Genomic DNA, 21,219 nt, shown 5'->3' with positions numbered 1-21,219 from the left:
GAGAATTTTGTGCATAAACGTTAGTAAGAGATGATCAAGGAAATTAAGGAATATATATTAATAAGGGTAACTCCACCAAAAAAGAATAGAAAGTAACATATATATAAGAAGAGATTTTACATGATTAATTAATAGGGTGAAATTAGTTTACCAAAAAAGGCAAAGGAGTGGAATTGAAGTAAATGTAATGGATAAAGGTGTAAAGGTGGTGGGATTGGGTGTAAATTGTAACAGAAACACATATTATTTTCATTTTTATTTTTTTAAAGTCACACGTGCATTGTGCATTGTATGAGAATGGAGAGGATTAAATGTGAGGTCTATGATGGGAGGTAGGGGTGTCAATGGACTGGTTTTGGGTTGGACATCGTCCAAATCAAAATCTATTTGGACAGATTGGACAGATCAATAAAACAAATTGAATTTGGACGGACTTGATGGACCATCATAATGAAGTTATATTGGATTGACCCAATAGCAGGTCATTGATAAAAGATAAAAATATAGATGTCAGTGGATCAGGTTTGAGTTGAAATCAATCTAAATTAACATGAATTTGAATAGATTGGACAGTTTCTGGAATGGTCCAAAATATTTATTGGACTGGACTGGACTGGATTGGACCAAATCCAGTCCAATTGACACCCCTACACATTCCTCTTTATATAGATAGATAGATAAATAGATAAACATGGTAGGTTACTTGCATTGACTTGCATTGTGAGGTTCACTTTAGGCCACGCATGCATGTAGGGGTGTCAACCGACCATGTCTGGGTTGGATTGGGTTGTACCCCCATTCAAAATCAAAATCAATTTGAATGTTTTGGGTGGACCACAAAGACATTGAATTGAATATGTTCAGATTTAATGGTCCAAAGCATTCATTGCATTGGATTGGACATAGTCCATCTAAAATGGATTTATATTAGGTTGGGTCAGATTAATCAAAATCAGGTCCATTGACAAAAGATAAAAGTACAGGTGTCAATGGAACAAGTTTACGTTAAATCCAATCTAAATTGAAATAAATTTAATTAGATTGGATGGTCCGAACATTGAATTGGATCTATAATGGTCCGAAGTATTCATTGGATTATATTGGACCTTCTCCGTATGAAATAGACTCATATCGGAGCATGTTGGGTTGGACCAATACCAATCTATTGACAGCCCTACACACACGTGTCAAGATTGGAGAATAAGGTTTTCCAAGGCCAAAAGTGGAAATGAGGCCTTTGGACTTTGAAACACCTGGTAAATTTTTTAAACTATCCTCATTGTTCAACTAATTGATTAAGTGTACCTTTACTGTTTGAAAATTGATTAATCCTATCTCTACTGTTTCTGACAATTGATTAATCCTTTTTAGTCATTAACGTCTATCAACAACGGAGATACGAAAAATACTATTTTACCCTCTTATTTGGATCTCTCCATCTTCCTCTCATTCTCTTCGCCAGAACTACCAGAACTGCAGGTGATCCCGAAAACCTCCAGCAAATTACTGACGGCTCCTCAGAGCAAAGTCTTTGTTTCAGACACCGCTGCTACATGCCTTTGTTTCAGACACCGTCGCTGCAAGCCTTTGTTTCAGACACCGCCACTGCAAGTGGTACTTCTCTCTCCCACCACCTCTCTTTCCCTCTCATCTCCCTATCTTTCATTCTTTCTTCCCTCTCTTTCTCTCTCCTCCTCTTTCACTTCCTTGTTTCACCACCGTCGCTACAACTTGTAGCGGCGGATTTGGTACTTCTCTCTCTCGCCACCTCTCGTCTCCTTATCTCTCATTCTCTCTCTCTTCTTGCTATTTCTCTCTCTTTCCCTCTCTCTCCTCTTTCACTTCCTCTGTTTCACCACCCCCACTGCAACTTGCAGCGACAGATTTGGTATTCTCTCGCCACCTCTCATCTCCCTACCTCTCATTCTCTCTCTTCTCGCTATTTCTCTCTCCTTCTCTCTTCTTTCTCTCTCCCCTCCACTTTCACTATCTCTGTTCCGCCACCGCTGCTGCAACTTGCAGCGGCGGATTAGGTACTCTCTCGTCACCTCTCGTTTCCCTATCTCTCATTCTCTCTCTCTTCTCGCTATTACTCTCTCCTTCTCTCTTCTTTATCTCTCCCCTCTTCTTTCACTATCTCTGTTCCGCCACCGTCCTGCAACTTGCAGCGGCAGATTTAGTACAGGTTTGTCATCTGGGTTTTGAAGATGGACACCCAGAAAAGCAGGTTTTCTTCTGCAAGCTGTAGTGTTGTTGATGGCCATTGCAGATTCGTAGTTGCTAGTGTCTAGTAGACTCAGCAGTAATCTACGGAACTCCTTCTCGGTTTCCGATCCTAGGCCTAACCGCCAGTTATGGATTTGCGTGTGGGCTTCTAATGAACCAGATAGAGAGGGTGTTTTGGAATGGAGGTGGGAAGGATGTTTTTGGAATCTTTTATCAATATATTAGTCACATGATGTTATATGTAACGGAAAGTTAACGGTAAGGGTAGACTTAATCAATTGTCAGAAAAAGTAGGGATAGTATTAGTCAACTTTTTAAATAGTAAGAGTACACTTAGCCAATAAACTAAATCATAAGGGTAGTTTAAGAAGTTTACCCTATAATAAACCTAAGAAAATCAGGATTATGAAACGTGAATATATTATATTGATCACACATAACAACAAATAGCAGCAATTGTCACATATACATACATGCACTTATATACAAAATCACACCACCATTTGAATTAGGTAGAAATTATTATTATTATTATTATTATTATTAATGATAAATGATGTATTATTCTACGACGACAAACTTTTCGACAATGAGACCAACCAATGAATGGGTCCTAATACGGAGATTGAAATATAGCCTTTTCTTTTCGGTAAGGTTTTAAAAACTGACTTGGAAATGGAACCATTCTAGCCATCGGTTTCCCGGTCAGTGGTTCAACCATTTGGGTCAAATGGTTTGAACGGTTTGAATATTTTAACAATGATATGTCATCTTACCCATTAGATTGGAATATTAGGATAAGATGCATATAAATATAAGAGAAAATAAAGATGGAATGAGAAGTATTTGAGAAGTTGTTGGCTGAAAGAGTTTAAAAGAAGAAGAAGAAGAAGAAGAAGGAAGAGGAGGAGGGCTTGAAGGTTGCAGTGGCAACGATGGTGGCAACTTACAGCGGCGACGGCAATGGTAGCAATAGCGGCAGAGATGGTGAAAAACTGGAGTAGATCTGAGATTTCTCAGTCTTAGATCTCTCTCTCTCTCTCTCTCGCGGATCTGTCATCTAGAGTCTAAACTTCTCTCTGAGATCTCTAAATGTGAGATCTCTCTCACTGTCTCACACATCTCTCTTAGTAAATCTCAGATCTAAGAGATCTTTTTCCCTTTTCATTTTGTTGTGACAAGTTAATAAACCGCAACCGTTCTTTGGGTCGAACGGATCAACGGTCAAACCATCCAGGTCAATGGTTCGTTGACTAATTCAACAGTTTTTTACTAGAGACTGGGTTGGGGGTAAAACGGAACCAATCACCTGAACGGTTTCTAGTCCGAACGATCTGACCGTCTGAATCAACAACAGTTCGAAAACAATGCTTTTGGGTATTAAAGCCTAGATGGTCAAAATTCAACATATGAAACAGTAGATTGCTCTCTAATGACTACATTTGGATAAAAAAAAAATTAGTTTAATTTTAGAGAATGATAGATAATCACCTGATGTAATACTGTTTCATCAGGTGCAATGAATCTTTTTAGCACTTGTTTCTCAAAAAAAAAAAAAAAAAGAGTTGGGGCTCCATCTAATTTTCAGTTTCTTGAACACCAAGAAACAAAAGAAAGAAAGGAAGACAAGGCCGATAACACTGGTGGGCATGCAGTAGGGGTGATCATGGGCCGGGCCCTCGATAGAATCTACGTATGCAAAATGCCAAATAGAATGGTCATATAACTCTATTCATGTCTATTTATAACACCCTACTATCTCCCTGTACATAACATTATATAGCAGGATGAGATGTTCTCCGTACAAGGCTGCGATGATATATGGATAGACGTGGACATAATTATTTTGAGCAGGAGATCCAGACTCCATTTAAAAGGGGGAGAGTGGCGTCAGAGACTGAAGAAAATGTTAGAAACCCACAACTTGTCTTCACAAATTCATAACCGCAAGTCAAACCCACAACGGTGCTGTGGCTATAGACTCATCGTTACACCTACTTTACCACGTTTTCCTGATTGACATCCTCTTTTATATTATTAATATTTTTCGCTTAAAAAGGAGAAGAATGATGTAAGGCCCCGTTTGTTTCATGGGAATAGGGGTCTGGAATCGAAATCGGAATGAGTTATTTCAATTCCATCTGTTTGGTTGGACGAAATTAGAATCCCATTGTCATTCTTGTTGGAATAACATTCTCCTATTTAAGGGAATGATCATTCCCTATCCCTTTCTTAGAATAAAATCCCATTCCTACTAATTTTAATTTTCCATTTCCATTCATGTTTAAACCAAACAGGAATATGAAAATAAATCATTCGGATTCCAATTTTAAAAAATTTCGATTCCAATTCCAATTCCAACTGATAACCATTTATTTTTTATTCTTACTAAAAGAATACTTGTTAATTAAGAATCGAGATACTTTGCATATACATGCCATGCAATAAACTGAAACATTTATTTCTAGGGTGGTTGCACTTAGGTCCCTGAACTTTGCTTTGTGATTAAAAAAAAAAAATCCTTCAACTACTGGATTTCAAGACTTTGCCCCCTATTCCAAAAGTAAAAATATTAAATTGCCCATTCAGGAATCAAATGGACTGAGAAAAAAGCTATGAAAATAAGAAAATAGACATATTAATGAACAATAGTACTTCTTTTGGATTGGGTTACTTTGCTCCGAAATCCTCGCTCTTTAATCTTTACCAATACCAGCACATATCAACAAAATAGGGGGCATGGTGCTAAAGAAATCCGTACCCGTAAGGCGTAAGCCCCAATTAATATAATAGTTAATTAAAGAAATAAGAAGGGTAATAATTTCTTCTGGCAAAAAAAAAATTAGCAGTTCTATTAATATGTTCAAATTCTACCCAGTGCTGTGAGGCTGGATTGGGCCTTGGGTTTCTCTGTCCGACTGTCCGTCCAACAGCAACCATGGCCCACAGTTGCATTCCACGAAATTGCTATTATGATATGATGTGACACCAGCTTGGCCTTTGCTGGAAAAAATAAAAAACAACACGCCATCATATATCATCATCATCATTCAAGTTCAACCGTTCAAGTGGAGTGGAGGTTGTCAAATTGGGCGCCACTCCACAACAGATATTCTAGTTGTGTGTTGTTGGAGCTTGGAGGGAGGAGCATCTGCATTTGCCCGTTCATCAGTCCATCGCTACTCTCCAATCCAATCTACAATCTTTGCCGCTCGTGGCCATTACAAATCTCTGATGGTCCACAGTCAACAGTCCAAACACGATAGCCTACCATGTAACTAAACTTACCCAATTCTTACCCTTTTCAAATGGGCGAACATGAGATCTAAGCCTATAAAGCCCAGGCCCAGGCCCAGGCCCAGGCTAGTATTGTAATTTCGTCTTATGGGAGGAGGAGGACCACTCAAATGCGGAATGCCAATAAAATCCTGAGTTCCTGACAACGGCATAACAGCGAGATACCATTGGAAGGAAGCCCAAGGTTATATCGCTCAAGTCTCAACTTTCAACTTTCAACTCTCAACTCTCGACTACTTCTCTGCTTCTGCTTTTCGGTAAAGAAAGAAGAAAGGAAGAAAGAAAACTACTTCTCTGAGTCTGTGCTGCACATTGGAGAGCTAGAATAGCATGAGTTACCAGAGGGTTCCCCAAGAGCCTTACCCTCCACCAGGTGAACCGCATATTCCTTCTTTTATATCATATCTTTTCCTCTATTAAGCTTACTAGATGATAAATGGAGTCTTTTTTTGTCTGTTGGTTACCTTCTTTTTTCTTTGGTTTTGAAATTTTATTCAGTTTGTTTTGCGGTTTCTTTTGTAGAATTGGAAATTTGGAATTGAACCCTTGGTGTTTCAGTTCTTTTTTGACCTTTTTTTCTTGTTCAGGGTACGCACCTTCGCCACCAAACTACCCTTCACCGCCACCACCACCACCACCTCCACCCTATGAAGGGTACCCACCACCACCTCCACCAGGGTATCCACCACCACCTCCACCAGGATACCCTCCACCCCCTCGTCCTGGATATCAGGACTACTTCAATGGAGGGTACCCTCCACCACCGCCACCCCAACAATACCAATCTCAGGATGATCATTCTGGGTGTGCCTCATTTCTACAAGGCTGGTATGCGATCTCAATCTCTGTCCTTTTGGGTTCTTTCTCTCCTTTGCTCCAAATCATTCGTTTTAATGTTTTAAGAACATTTGGTGCATATGTTTGTTGTTTTTCTTATTAGGGATTATGTATTTGATTGTGTTCAGTGAATTCTGTAAATTGGTAAATGAGTGGATTCTAATCCTTTAATGGATTCGATTTTGACAATTATGTTTTATGAGGATTTTTTCTAACTCTAATTTTTTGCTGGTTCTCCTACGCCCTTTTCTTAGTTATATGGGACTTTTTTTACTCTTATGTTGCAGTAGCCTGTTCCGTTCTGCTATCTTGCTCTTATTCTTTCTGTTGTATTGTTGGCAAGATTTTGGTAGGTTTGATCGTCCTGGAACTGCATAATTTCTATGTACTGGACTGCATTTCAGACCTGATGTTTTCCCCTTATTGAGGTCGAATAGGATAATGCCATTTATAAGCAGGGGCCCTAAGTCACGTGGCATATACACCAATGGGATATATCAACATTTTATATTCGTCTTTTATCAAAAAAACCAAAAAAAAAAAAAAAAACAAGAAGAACCTGTAGTTCACATTGAAGTTACTGAATTCACTATTAGTCAACCTCATGAAACCAAAATATTAGATGCAAAACCATAGCAAACATAGATGGATAGAATCCAGAATCAACACCAGTGAAGTGATTCAAATAACTACTTGAGATACAGAGTGCAGATAGCATATGAAATTTCATAGGACATCTGCATATTTACACCTACCAGGTTATGTTGGTTGTTAAATATGGTTACTACCGGTTGATATTGTTTCTTTGAAAAGATTTACAAGCTGCTCGTTACTGTTGTTACCATTGTACATTTAGATAACCCAGAGAATATTACTACAATTGTCCAAAAGCTCATTAGCTCCCTTTACTTCTCTATTTATTTTTCCAAAGAGGGAAATATGTTGCTTGTTTTCTGGTCAGAGGGTATCACAAGCTCCAATTTCCTAAAAGCAAATTACAACATTGCCATTTGCCAAACTCTGTATTCTTACCATGGGCATCCATTATCATGTTACTGCCATATTTTTCTACTTCTCTGAAATGTTTATATTCCCAGTCTGGTATGACAGGAGGGCTTTATCGCTTATATTCTTCTAATTCTTTATTATGTCGTGTACTGTCTTGGGAATATAATTCTTTAGTTGTGTACTATTGTTGAAACCATAAATTCCGGTAATTGGTTCACTTTCTCTTTATTATGCAAATATTACAGATTAGGGTTCTTCTGGAAGACTGAAATAATAATTGTGAACTCCAAACTGTATTTCTTAACATGTTTTCCCATATTAATTGCCTTGTTAACCTCCTATATTTCATGAGGTTTTTAGTTAACTTGAAAGCTATTTGGAAGTGAGTTATAAGGTTCTTTACTTTCTTTTTTTTTCCTTTTCCTTTTTTTTTCTTAGCTAAATCTGTAGAAATTTCTTTTTCTCTATTTCTTAAAATAAACAAAAGTTGTGCCATCTTTGGTGTCAATTATATATGAGTACAAATGTGGTTTATGAATCTGGAATCTTTTCCTAGGAGAATGTTATGGACGCATTCCTCGGGAAGACGTATCGTCGCCACCGGTAGCAACAGGCACCTGACCCACCGCCAGCAGCAACAGTGATTCAATGATTCTCTTCCTACCCAGTTCGGCAACAACAGCCTTATCTAGATTAGATTAGATCATCTTGCTTGTTCTTATCTTATTCTATTGCTCTTATCTTATCTTGTTAGTAGCTTATCAGATTAGGATTAGCTTATCTTATCCTTAGCAAGATAGAACTGGAAGTCTCCCTATTCAACAAGGAGACTCCCTTTGATTAGGACTCTTGTAATCTCCTATTTAAGGAGACCCCATTATTGAATGAGGGTATCGAATATTCAGTTAAGGAAGTGAGTTAGGAGAGTTGGTGATCTCTTGAACAAATCACCAGAGGCGCCAAGATAGGTTCATCAAGAGCAGGAAGGAACAAGGGAAAACATGAGGTTTTCCCCGTGGACCGACCCGTGACGAGATCCTATTCCCGGGCCCATAACAACTTGGTATCAGAGCCAACCGTCATGAGAGATCTGGAGCAACTATCATCCAGGGTCCACGAACTGGAGCATAGGCTCGTGGAAACCAACGTGGAGGTTCGTGAGGTCAAAGGCGATGTCCAGGAGATGCGACGCTTGCTGGAATCGTATTTCTCTAACAAGAAGAGGAATCCAGAAGGGGCTGTAACCACAAACAGCCGCCGACCAGACTTGACGGAGTCGTCCGGCGAACAACAGCTCGTCGCCCCGGTAGCCGCAGTCATCCCCAAGTACAGTAGGCTGGAATTCCCGTCGTACAACGGCAACGGAGACCCCTTAGGCTAGCTGTATCGCTGCGAGCAGTTTTTTTGGAATCGACGGACAGATGACCGGGATAAGGTAAATCGTTCTATATTGCTAGAAGAGGATCGTGTTAAAGCAGAAATAGAACATGCTAAGGCACCAGTAGATTTCACTACATTGCAGCTTCACAATTTGATGTATGAGAAAATTCATTTTGTGAAAGCCATAAAGGTGCGCAAAGATTTCAAGTCAAAGTATCCGGATATTGAACTTGTGCCTGAGGAAGAGTTTTTCAGTTCAGCCCCTCAAGATATTAAAGGATCTATACTATCAAAAGACAGTGCACATGACCTGATGCTAAGGCGGCTTAATTTTGAGCTTTTCCGGCGAAAAGAACTCTGCAAACTTCATGAGAAACTGGAGCAACACAAGAAAAGCCTTATGGAGACCATTGCACACCGAAAGAAGTTCCTTTCAAGTCTCCCGAAATCTCTGAAGAAAGCATCCTTGCCTATCCAACACCAACTGGGGGTTCTGCATACAAAGAAATTAAAGCAGCATAATTTAGCAGAATTACTGCCACCTCCACTCTATGTGATTTACTCACAATTGCTGGCTCAGAAGGAGGCAATTGGGGAGAGTATTGAATTGGAAATTATAGGAAGCATGAAGGATGCTCAAGCCTTTGCCCACCAACAAGCAATTAAGGACAATGGTGTTTCTACAAATACAGAAATGAATAAGTTGGAGGATGATGCGCCTGATGAGGAAGAGGAGGGCCAAAGAAGGAGAAAGCGGCCAAAGAAGGTTACTGGAAAAGAGAACCTTGACCAATTAGGAATCTATCGATCTCATCCTCTTAAAATCATCCTTCATATACATGATGATGAGGTTTCAAATCCCAAGCCTGCAAAACTGGTTACTCTGAGGTTTGAATACTTATTGAAGTTGAATGTTGTATGTGTTGGAATTGATGGCTCTCAAGAAGGACCTCAGAACAACATCTTATGCAACTTGTTTCCTGATGATATTGGTACTGAGCTTCCCCATCAATCAGCTAAGCTCTTTGTTGGTGCGGTTGTTGAAGTCTTGGTAGAATGGTGTAATTTACCATCGGCCGAAGCCACATGGCTCCCATTGGCAGAGTTCCACGCCACATATCCAGAATTCGAGCTTGAGGACAAGCTCGTAGTCCAGGAGGGGAGTAATGTTATGGACGCATTCCTCGGGAAGACGTACCGTCGCCACTGGCAGCAACCGGCACCTGACCCACCGCCAACAGCAGCAGTGATTCAATGATTCTCATCCTACCCAGTTCGGCAACATCAGCCTTATCTAGATTAGATTAGATCATCTTGCTTGTTCTTATCTTATTCTATTGCTCTTATCTTGTTAGTAGCTTATCAGATTAGGATTAGTTTATCTTATCCTTAGCAAGATAAAACTGGAAGTCTCCCTATTCAGCAAGGAGACTCCCTTTGATTAGGACTCTTGTAATCTCCTATTTAAGGAGACCCCATTATTGAATGAGGATATCGAATATTCAGTTATGGAAGTGAGTTAGGAGAGTTGGTGATCTCTTGAACAAATCACCAGAGGCGCTAAGATAGGTTCATCAAGAGCAGGAAGGAACAAGGGAAAACAGGAGGTTTTCCCCGTGGACCGACCTGTGATGAGATCCTATTCCCGGGCCCATAACAGAGAAGCATCCAAATTTTTCCCTGGCCCTTCTCTATTATCATCAATGTAAAGTTGTTTGGCCTTTTCTTGATTTTGAAGAACTCATGGAGGACTTGCTCAAGTATATATGTTCTGGGAGTGGATGGCTTCTTGTTAGAAAACGAAAAATTCCTTTTGAATTCAATGCAGTATTGGGTTGTAATTCTCTATTTCTGTCTGATGCGAAAATATTGTAGTAGCTTTCAACTTGGGAAAATTCAGAATTTGTGTAGCTTAGATGGGTGCCTCCACTGCTGTGGGTCATTGGATGAAGAATATTTTGATCAATTTATTCAGAGTTAGTAGACAAGAAGGCAGAACAAGTCCAGTTCTGTTGTTTTAATTAGCAATGAATATTTTGATTCTGACTCAAGTCAAACGTGATATGCTCATCGGCTCACCAAGTGGGGACGATCATCAACATAGGTTTGGGGTTAGTTCCATAGTTGAATTAGGATCTTATTCACTGTATTGTATGGTATGTTCTGTGCAAGCTTGTTTGCAAATAAATTGGCATCAGTTTAAAATAACAAATTTTACCGTTTGAGTTATTAGGCTATATTGAGTTTGACTATGATTTGGATCTTTGCTGCAAAAGAAAACCAGCTGCAAGATTATTGTGACACTTGACTGATACATGATTTATTTCTTTTTGATTTCCCAGTTTTGCTGCACTTTGCTGCTGCTGTGTATTGGAGGAGTGCTGCTTGAACTTTTAGGTTATTTTGAGGTAGCTGTTCTAATCATGTGGGGTCCTGCTTTTCCGGTGTTGGTATCTCTATTTGGTTTTTAAACTATCCATGTGAATGCGATGGCCTCTATCTATTTGTTCGATTGTGAAACCCTGTGATTAAATGAACATCATAAGCAGAGGCTATTAGTATGTAGTTAACTGTGGTGGTCCATGTTTTATCTCCCGCACTTTGGGACTCTTCACTCTTGCATTGTTTGATAAAAATTATAAATTATAAAGAAAAGCAATTAGCAAAATTATTACAGGTTTACCTGTTTCTTAACATTCTTGGGTCTAGTGTTGAGAATGTGCACTCTTGACCCTGCCGGGAATGGGTTGCAATCATGGTTGTGAAACGCCTCCAATGATGTTGTGTTTGGTAGCATTGCTATTTCTATGTGAGAATTCTTTAGTTAGAATGATTAGATTTCACTCCTTGGAGCAAGAAAACACCAATTTGATAATTGTTTAAGCAGTTTCTTACACATGCATTTTTAAGGTATGCCTGTTTCAACCATAAATAGGTTCAAATATGAAATAACAATTATATGTCAATTTGTATTGATCAATCCAAAATGTTTTAAACAGCAATAGTACCAAACACAACCTTCATTAGATTGGTAAACGCCTTCATGCCTCATGCTCATGAAGTTTCTATTACAGCCAAGCCTTCTCCACGACTGTTGGGTGCTGCAATGCAATTTACTTCCTTCATTAGACTCGTTTTTTTGGGTAAAAAACGGTATTAGCATTCAAGAGGGTGTTTGGTTCTGTTTACGTTTATTGAGTAAACGTTTTGTACTTGTGTGGCTGCAAAATCGAGAAAAAGCAATTAATGAGGATGTTTATGACATAGGTGCCATTAGGCACCACATCAGCAAAGTGAACGTCTATCCGTTTTAGGAAGCTCCAAAATGAAGCTTCCTGAAATGTGGGAGGCGAAAGCAAACATCGATATATACGGATGCAATTAATGAGACATTTGCTGATGGGGCACCTATGTGGCAGCGTTCACTCAATAAATATAAATGGAATCAAACACATAGCAAAAAAGACCGGGACAATGCCAATGTATCAAAGTGTCTGATCCAAGGCGGAGGTTGGACAAGCCATTCCCCTTTACAACACTATCAGAAGTTAGAAAATGAGTAATAAAATTTGACACTCTAGAGACATATACAAACCACATCAAAATCAAGTTCCGCCTTTAACATCCAAAACAAGAGTTCAGATTAACCAAGGGAGGGGGGAACACTCGCTGCAGCGTGATTTAAATTTATCAATTCTAGCCTTTTTGCTAGATTCAGAGTTTCAGACCAGCTTCAGCATAAACAGACGAACTTGGTTCAACACTAGACGAGAGAGCATATTAAATCTACCATCTGAGTCAAAAAGAACTGCACCGATATCGGCATATACCTAGGTGAAGAAAAAGTATTGTGATTATTGTCCACCACGAGAGTCCCAATTACAAAGCTAATTCCTACTGTTCCTGATTACCCAAACAATTACAACAAAGCTCATTCCTACTGTTTTAAAAGGCTTAGCCTTGAGGTGTGAGGCTTACGAGGCACACAGATTTTGCCTCAAGATATGAGCCTTTATTAAAATGAGCCGTAAGCCTCAAGCCTCAAGGCATGGAGTGTAAACAGGTGTCAAGATATCAAGTATTAATGATTATTTAACGATTTAATACAAAAAATATATATTTTATGCATTTTTATAATTTAAAATATATGAAAAAAGCACTTCAATAATTATAGGCTAAATAAATAAAAAGAGTAAAAATGAAAAATTAATAGGGGAAATCAAGTTTTAGTAGTTTCTCTTAGTGTTTTAGGAGAGTTCAGTGAAAAAAGGGCCAATCAAGCTCTTAATTTCTTTTGGATATATCAAATGATATTTCTTTTTGCTTATTATTTTAAATCTAACATCCCAAGTAAGATGGCTTGAGCTTTCTCCCTTACCCCAACCCAAAACTCCCAGCCCCTCTTCATTTTAGCCTTCTTTGCTCCCTAATGAAGCTACCTCATCACTCCCTTCTCTCTCTCTCTCTCTCTCTCATTTAGACATCTCAGCATGTTTTGTCCATCCCTCTTTTCTTTATGTTTATCCCTTCTTAAAACTATTCCTAAAATCTCTCTCTACCAAAATCTAATCCAATATAGCCAAGTGGCACTACAATCCCCCACTTTCTCCTAAATTATCTATATTTCCTTATCATATCCCCCACTTTTCATCTATATCTATCAAAAGAAAGTTTGAATTAAAAAATTTAAGAATTATTTAATATAATAATAAAATTATGTAACAACTTTAAAATATTTATTAAAAACACTAAACAATTACCATAGATTTAATAACATTAATATTACTAATAATTTTATACTTTTATGAAATTCATAACAAAATTATGTACTGACAATATAAATTATAATTTTACAAATTATTCAATTTAAATATTATTCAAATACTAAAATTTAAAATTTAAAAATATTATTTAAAAATTTCAATAAAAATATTAAAAATAGTTAAATATTATATTACAAAATATTAAAAATAGATAAATATTATATAACAAAATATTTAATATTATGTAATAACTTTAAAATAAATAAAATTTAAATAATGAAAAAATTTAAATATTTTACATTTTATTTAAATATCTAAAATAACTAAATTTTAAATAGTTAAAATAACAAAATTATGTAATAAACTTAAAAGTTTTATTAAACATAGAAAATTGCTATAATAGATTTTATAACATTTGGATTAGTAATAATTTTATACTTCACAAAATTAATAACGAAATTATGTAATAATAGTATAACTTGTAATTTTATGGATTATGAAATTCAATAAATAAGTAATATTGAAATAAATAAATAATGGTATTATTTAAATAGATAAATAATATTTTAAATATTAAAAAAAATAAATAACTAAATCATATTTTAAATATTATTTAAAAACAAATAAAATAGATTAAATAAATAAATGAATTATGTAATAACCTTAAAATTTTATCAAAAATACAAAAATAATTATAATATATTTAATAATATAAAATATAAATAATTTAAATTTTTTTAAATATTTTTGAAATAATGAAAAATAGATTAAACAATTTAGAGGTATTAGAGATTTCAAATAAAAATATAGGTAATAACTTTAAAATATTCTTTTAATAGATATTAAAAAATATAATAATAATTGCAATTATTAGTGTACTAATAATAAAAAAATATTTCATTTATATGAATTAATAATTATAGAAAATAACTTTTAGAAAATTGATATTTATTAATAATAATTTTAAAATCTTAATCTATATTTATATATACTAAAATTTATATTTATTGTATTTTGTGATAAATACATTTTCAATAATTATGTATAAATATACTTTTGTTTTGTTATTTAATAGAAAATTTTCAATAATGATTGGAGATTAAACTATTGTTATTTATTAGAGATTAAACTATTAGTTTAGTTAAAATTAGGAGTGTTCACGGGTTAGTTCAGTTTAGTTGTAGGTTGTTTGGCCAACCAAATTGACTTTATTGGGTTAGGGAGTTGATCATCTGAAACTAACCAACCATTAGTGAAAACCAGCCAACTTGGGTTATATTGGTTTGAGCCAATTTTTTATTTGGTTGGTCTGTTCAAAATATTATAGTGGTATTATTAAAAAATTTAAATTTACAATATAAAATATTTTAGAATAAGGAATATGGAAATTTATGTGACAATCTTTATTAATGACCTCAATATCAGAAGCACGTACTGTTAAACATGCTCGTCTTCCCTCCTCCACATATCTCCCTTAGGCAATATTTAAAGTTTAACCATCTGAATATTATAGATTTTTATGAAGTTAAACAGATAGGCTTAAGCTATCTGCCATTAGCAATGAGGAATTCTTGAGTTCTGCAACGATTCAATACCTTTAAACTTGCAATGAGAGAATCATTTTTCTTGTAAAATAGAATAGATATGAAGAAATACAAATAACTCTGCAATCTCTCATTTTCAAATAAGAATAATTTTTAGATAAGATAAGATCTATTGAATTCCTCTAATGCTGTAAAAGAAATCTGAATAAGAAAGTAAAGCATGCCGGGGTGGTGGGGCTGGGCCCATGTCGGAAATCAAACCCAAGGTTCTGTGCTCATCGCTTTACAAGCACAAGCAGCATTCCTGATCCCCCGATACGTATCGGGATGAGGCCTGGTTGAAACGGAAGAAGGGCAACAACAAACAGAAGACGGAGCAAGAACGTTACGGACAAGGACCTTGTCGAACTCAAGGCCTGCAATCTGCATCGAGTTGGGTTTTGGTTTCGATTTGGATTCGCCCCATCTCGACAACAGGCTCTCCGATACCTTGCCCGCTTTGGCTCTTTATTATGCCGTTAACAAGCAGTATAACCACAGCGTACGTTTCCAAATGATTGTCTTCGTCCACCGCCACCTCCGACTGCGATGCATCGCCGCCCTTGGGAAGCCCTCACACCATATTCACTCCAGGCGACAATCCTCAACTAGTGAAAACGAGATTAAGGCAGTGGGCTCAGGTTTTTGCTTGTTCGGTGCGGCAATCTTACTGATTTCAGGCGAACTGAAATACCAAACCGTCCACTGAAAAAAAAGAAAAAGAAAAACTTAGCAAATGATGCATTGACTTCTTTTCCCTTAGTTTATAATTTTATTCCATAATTACTTGTTTTCCTTTTTTTTTTGTAATTTCCTATTTCTTGGTCTTTTTTAAGGTTATTAAACCGTTGGTTAAATGATGAATTGACTTCTTTTCCCTTAAGCTGTGTTTGGTTGAGGAAAAAGTAGGAAAACGAAGGCGCCATCAAAAGGACCAACGGGTTAAAGGTTTGGATGACATCAAATTTTATTGACATATCTTAAAGCGATTGGACTTAAAAAGGGAAAATCCCTTCGATTTTTTTTTTTTATTTTTAAATAATTAGCGTCTGTTTGGCATTGTTGATGTTGCTCCAAAAAATGGTGATACATTAGCTCTACATCAGAAAAAAAACGGTGTTCTAAGAAATACCTATTTATTTGGAACCATTTTTCCATAAAAAACGGTGCTCCAAGCCATGTCTTAAAAATCGAAAAGACGTGGTTTGGAGCAACCATGGTTTAAAGTATCGATATGGTACGCCCCGTATCGTATCGTATCTTTTGAAAACGATAAGATCTGAAATGCCTATTTCCAGGGTTTTGGAACCCCAACTTTTTTTAATTAAAAAAAAAACATGTTTTTAGCTTCCCAAAAAAATAAACTTTGAAAAAAAACTGAAAAAAAAGAGTTTTGGGCATTTCTAAGTACTGATACGATACTGATGAAACGCGTATCATATCGACACTTTAAACCTTGGGAGCAACACTGAATTTGGCATTTCATGGAACCGCAGCTCATTGTTGCTAAGAGGGACATGAGGTAACATGACAAAAACATGACATGGCACTAGATAATAGGTACCAGTGTTAAAAACATTTTCTGAAAGCCAAAGGAAGAGAGTGTAATTTCCTATTAGAGAATTGATCTCATACGAAGGGAGATATGTCACCACTCGGGATTTCCTACCCACTCATATGCCTTGCCTTCATCTAGAACAGAAACGTATAGACAAGAAAAGGATGCTTTCCCCTTTGCAGTTCCAAGAAAAATCAAATGGGCCAGAAACTAAGACATTGAGCAAAATATTGCCAAGTAGCTAGCAATGTCGTCCTCTCCACACCCGTTAACAGAATCAGATTCCGCAATATATAGAAAAGAGAAGAATCCTACTGTAAACCAATCTAGACAGAGAAACGTCAATAACCCGTTAATTAGCTTTTTTTTTTTTTTTCTTTCAAATTCTATTATTGCCTTTCCTATCGTCTTTTCTATCATCGAATCAACCTGTCCTCATCCCGGCAAGGTCACTTGCATTTCCTTCATGTGTTCCTTTCCTGACTTGATTCTATCAAAACTAGCTAGCTACACAACTTCTTTCTTGTTTTTCTCTTTTTCCTTTCAGATTAATGCTGTAATGGTTGTTTCATGGTTTCTGCTACTTTGCAGCTATAATGGGATCTCGACCAAGAGGAGAGCTACGTTGGCTGTCCATGAACTTGTTATGAACTGAAACCAACAACCACTAGTAATAGGAAACAAGAGTGAGGTAGGTAAGGATCGAGGAGAGTGATGTTTGGCCTAAAGTTAGAAGACAATGAACGATGTCTTCATTAATCCAAAATCTCAAATACCTCAACCCACGCTGTTTAGTCTCAAGGTAGAAGAGATAATGACCAGTGTTATTTTTTAAGGATAATTTTGATATTTAAAAAAAAAAAAATAAGTTGTATATGCCATCACGTAACTGATGGTCAATTAATGATAGGGACCAATTTAATGGTTTTTGAAAGATTGGGTATTACAATAACAAGTTCAAAAGTTTGAATATTAACTTAACATTATCCTTAAAATTCAAGGTATTAAAGTAATGTTCTAGATTAGACAAGTAAAGAAGATAAGACACGCCTTCCCAATTCCCATGCTATTGTATATATGTTCATATTATTTGGTGGAAAGAGTATAACATGTGATCATATCATATGAGGGGTTTTTTCATCCATCGAGTATATATATCATTATCGATAGTGAAAGTTTGGATGGTGGTGGGTTGTTTGGACTTGGGAGTGTCACACTCACGAGTCACGAGATTCGTCAGGAATCACCCACCCTTTAATCTGCATCACGTTTATTATGTGAACACTTGAACTCTTATAGTTATAGGCGATATATAGGTTTAGATTATTAGCTTTGGGTGTTGGGTCATGTCGATTTCCCTACATTTCACTTTTGTGGGTAACGCGACGGTAAAGGTGTTAGAGATGGTGATGGATGGATTAATGGGTATTTTTGTCATAAAATGATAATTAGGAACCTTTAACACGTTTCCCCCTTTTCACTGTTTTTAACCACCCATTCCACGCTCACTTGCTCAATTAATGGACACAATCCCACATATTCAGTAATCAGTAATTTGATTTATTGGCACCAATTAACAGCATTATTTTTCTCCACAGGCCAATATTGATGGTTTCCATTTGAAAATTACAACATCGTATGTCACGCTTAGGTTCAATTAAATGGGGTATCTCATAGGGCTGTTTAATTATAAATGGTATCAATCATAATTAAGGTAGATAATATTGGTACATAATCCCCTACTACATCAGTGACTGGACGGACCTTGGCACAACCCAGCTCAAACACAATGTTTTTTACCTGCATACATTGTGGTATTTGAGAATATGGATTCAGTAAATATACTAAATATCAGGGGTATTATATTATTAAGCATTTTAACATTTATTGTAATTTGGATTTTTTACCTAAGAATGGCAATTGGGCAGGGCGGGGCCGTATTTTGCCCTGTATCCATCTCGAATTAAAATTTCCTACCCCGAACCCTGATGGGGCTAAAAATCTTAACCCCATCCCAGTCACTTATTTGTATAATTATATATTTATTATTTTAAGATCTAATTAGAACTATTTTATATTATATAATATAATACATATTATGTTATATATATATATATATATATATATTATATTATATAATATAATCAGGGCGAGGGCAAGGTCGAGGTCGAGATTTTCAGGGGCGGGGTGGGTAAATACCGTCCTCACCCCGTCCCCAACCCCAGAGTTTCGGGTTTCCCAAAAGCTTGGATTGACTTTTAATGGGCCTGAACCCTAACCCTAACCCAGGCCTGATGTGATTGAAAGCTTTCAAAACAATCCATGTTATGATATTCTGGGAAACTCATCAGCTATGAGTTGGGTATCTGTCGTTGTCGGAAAGCAAATACACGAGAAAACTACAACGTTATTTATGCATTTCTATCTCTTTGTAATCCTGTTTTTGCTAGGGTCAAGATTATTTTTGACAAGCTAAGCTGGATCTTTGAAAGATTTGATTTCAACTGTTCCCTAAAATACAAACAATGAAACAGTATAAATACATGTAAAATAATATCTACAAATTTATATTTATACTCCTTCCAAACTGAGCCTAAATTACTAAATCCCCTTGTATTAATGAGATCTGCTAATATCAACACATATGGATATGTGGTGTATGACAATCGGCCCAAGTTTTAAAAAGTAAATTAAAACATTGTGTGCATGACGCATGGTGATCATGGCTTGTAATGTGTCCAATTTGGAGGTTGTTTGATACTGTGGTCATTTATTGAAGAAAAATTTTGTACGGGATTTATTTTGAAAAACAAGAATTAATTAATAAATCTTTATTGATGCTGTTTTATAATTAGGTGTCATTAGATGATACTAGATGTCACATAAATTAAACAGTAAATAAATGATTAGATGTTGGGAATCAAAAGTGGTGTTTTCCTTAATATTTAGATCTTACAGAAAAAAAAAAAGAGAAAAACATATATCAAATAAATGTATTATCAAATAGCATTTCGGAATAAAAGTGTTATCAAATGAAAAAAAAAACATTTATCTAATAAACGTGTTATCAAATGTCTATGCATGAATGATTTATTATCATTTTTCAAATAAACGGCCATAAAACCATACATGAATGATGAGTTCGGGTTTCGTACACACTGATCTTTACTTCCAATTAAAACAGCCCACGTAGTCCCAACATGCAATAATGGCAAAGGATGGGGATAAGGGCATGCATTAAAATGATCAAATGAAGTTAACGTTCTTAACTTTCAACCACACTACTGTTTAGCATTAAGAGAAGTAATTAAGTTAAGATAAGTAATTAACTTTGAACCACACTATTGTTTAGCATCCGGATATGGTCCTACACACTAGGCCTCTGCAAATTTTAGAATCGGGCCTAGGCCTAATACTTCAAGTCCGAGCCAACTCTATGGCCACTAATAGTGATTTAACGGAATGTGAGTTACGGACAATAAAACTCACTCACAAGGGGCTCTGTCGAAATTCTGAAAAACCGTGATGAATTTAAGAGAAATGAAAAAAAGTCATGGTAGATTTTTAATAATATCTCAAATTAAAATAGATTAAAGATATGATTTTGAATTCATTATCCTTCTCGCTAAACTAGGCCGCCATATGCCATACGCACCCTCCTTGTAAAGTTAGGATCTGTTCCCTGTAAAGCATGCCTTACACCAACCTCACAGCACATTTTAGTTGTGCATTGGGAATATCTCTCCATAAATTAAAATTTACAATTATCAAGCTGTTCCAGATGCACGACCGAAACGTGTTGCGAAATTGGTGTAAGACACACTATGTGAGGAGCAGATCCGGTCTCCTCCTTGCCACCCCAAATGAAACATTGACACATCAGAATCCAAGTCTTCTCCTCACATATATAGTGCTCCTCACACCAATGACCAACCTCATATGCACATCTCACCATGTATCAGAAACCTCTCCTATACTTATGTGTCATTATTCATGGGAGATGTACCCAATACACGGTCGAATGTGTCTATGAGGTCGGTGTGAGGAGAGCTATGTCAAGAGCAAATTCCAATTCAACATATCAGTGGATTCATTGAACAAACATTAATTCACATGATGTTCCTGACTCTTGATCTATCAAATGGATAAAAAGCCAATTGTTAAGGCCCCATTTGGCACATCTTTCCATGCATTTTCATCTTTTCCCATTTGGTTGGGGGAAGATCTAGCCACCGAAAGACTTTGCCCTAAAAAGACACAAGAAGCTCGATTTGAGCTTATTTCGGGAAGTTAAAACGAAGCTTCTCGTTAGGGGTGTTCACATTAAAATTACTGGTCGGTTTTTCAAAATTACTGGTCGGTTTCGATTTGTATGAGAAAATAAATTGACAACTCGGTTCGGTTTCGGAAACCAAACCGATCCTACATTTTTAAGTAATTATTAATTAGTCCCTTCCCTATATGTTAAATGTTGATATATTTTATTTGTATTTCGTGTGAGCTTTGAAAAAAATTGGTTATTTATGATAAAAACTAAAAACGTAAAACCAATACAAATATAATACAA

At 36.3% G+C, this 21,219-nt stretch overlaps 2 pseudogenes across 1 annotated transcript; both read left to right on the top strand.

The window, feature by feature from the left end:
* The first annotated feature begins 5,601 nt into the window (after positions 1–5,601).
* Positions 5,602–11,084, top strand: LOC104592781 (THO complex subunit 5B pseudogene; annotated as a pseudogene). Its single transcript, XR_016083528.1, has 3 exons — positions 5,602–5,896; positions 6,111–6,351; positions 7,925–11,084. The product of XR_016083528.1 is annotated as a THO complex subunit 5B pseudogene (transcript).
* Positions 11,085–15,300: 4,216 nt separating this feature from the next.
* On the top strand, positions 15,301–15,826 carry LOC109114416 (uncharacterized; annotated as a pseudogene).
* The last annotated feature ends 5,393 nt before the right edge of the window (positions 15,827–21,219 follow it).

Source organism: Nelumbo nucifera, chromosome 3 (genome assembly GCF_055504915.1).
Source record: "Nelumbo nucifera cultivar China Antique chromosome 3, China Antique-T2T, whole genome shotgun sequence".
NCBI lineage: Eukaryota > Viridiplantae > Streptophyta > Magnoliopsida > Proteales > Nelumbonaceae > Nelumbo > Nelumbo nucifera.
Note: the sequence above shows the minus strand (reverse complement) of the source record. Positions and strands in the feature narration are given on the sequence as shown.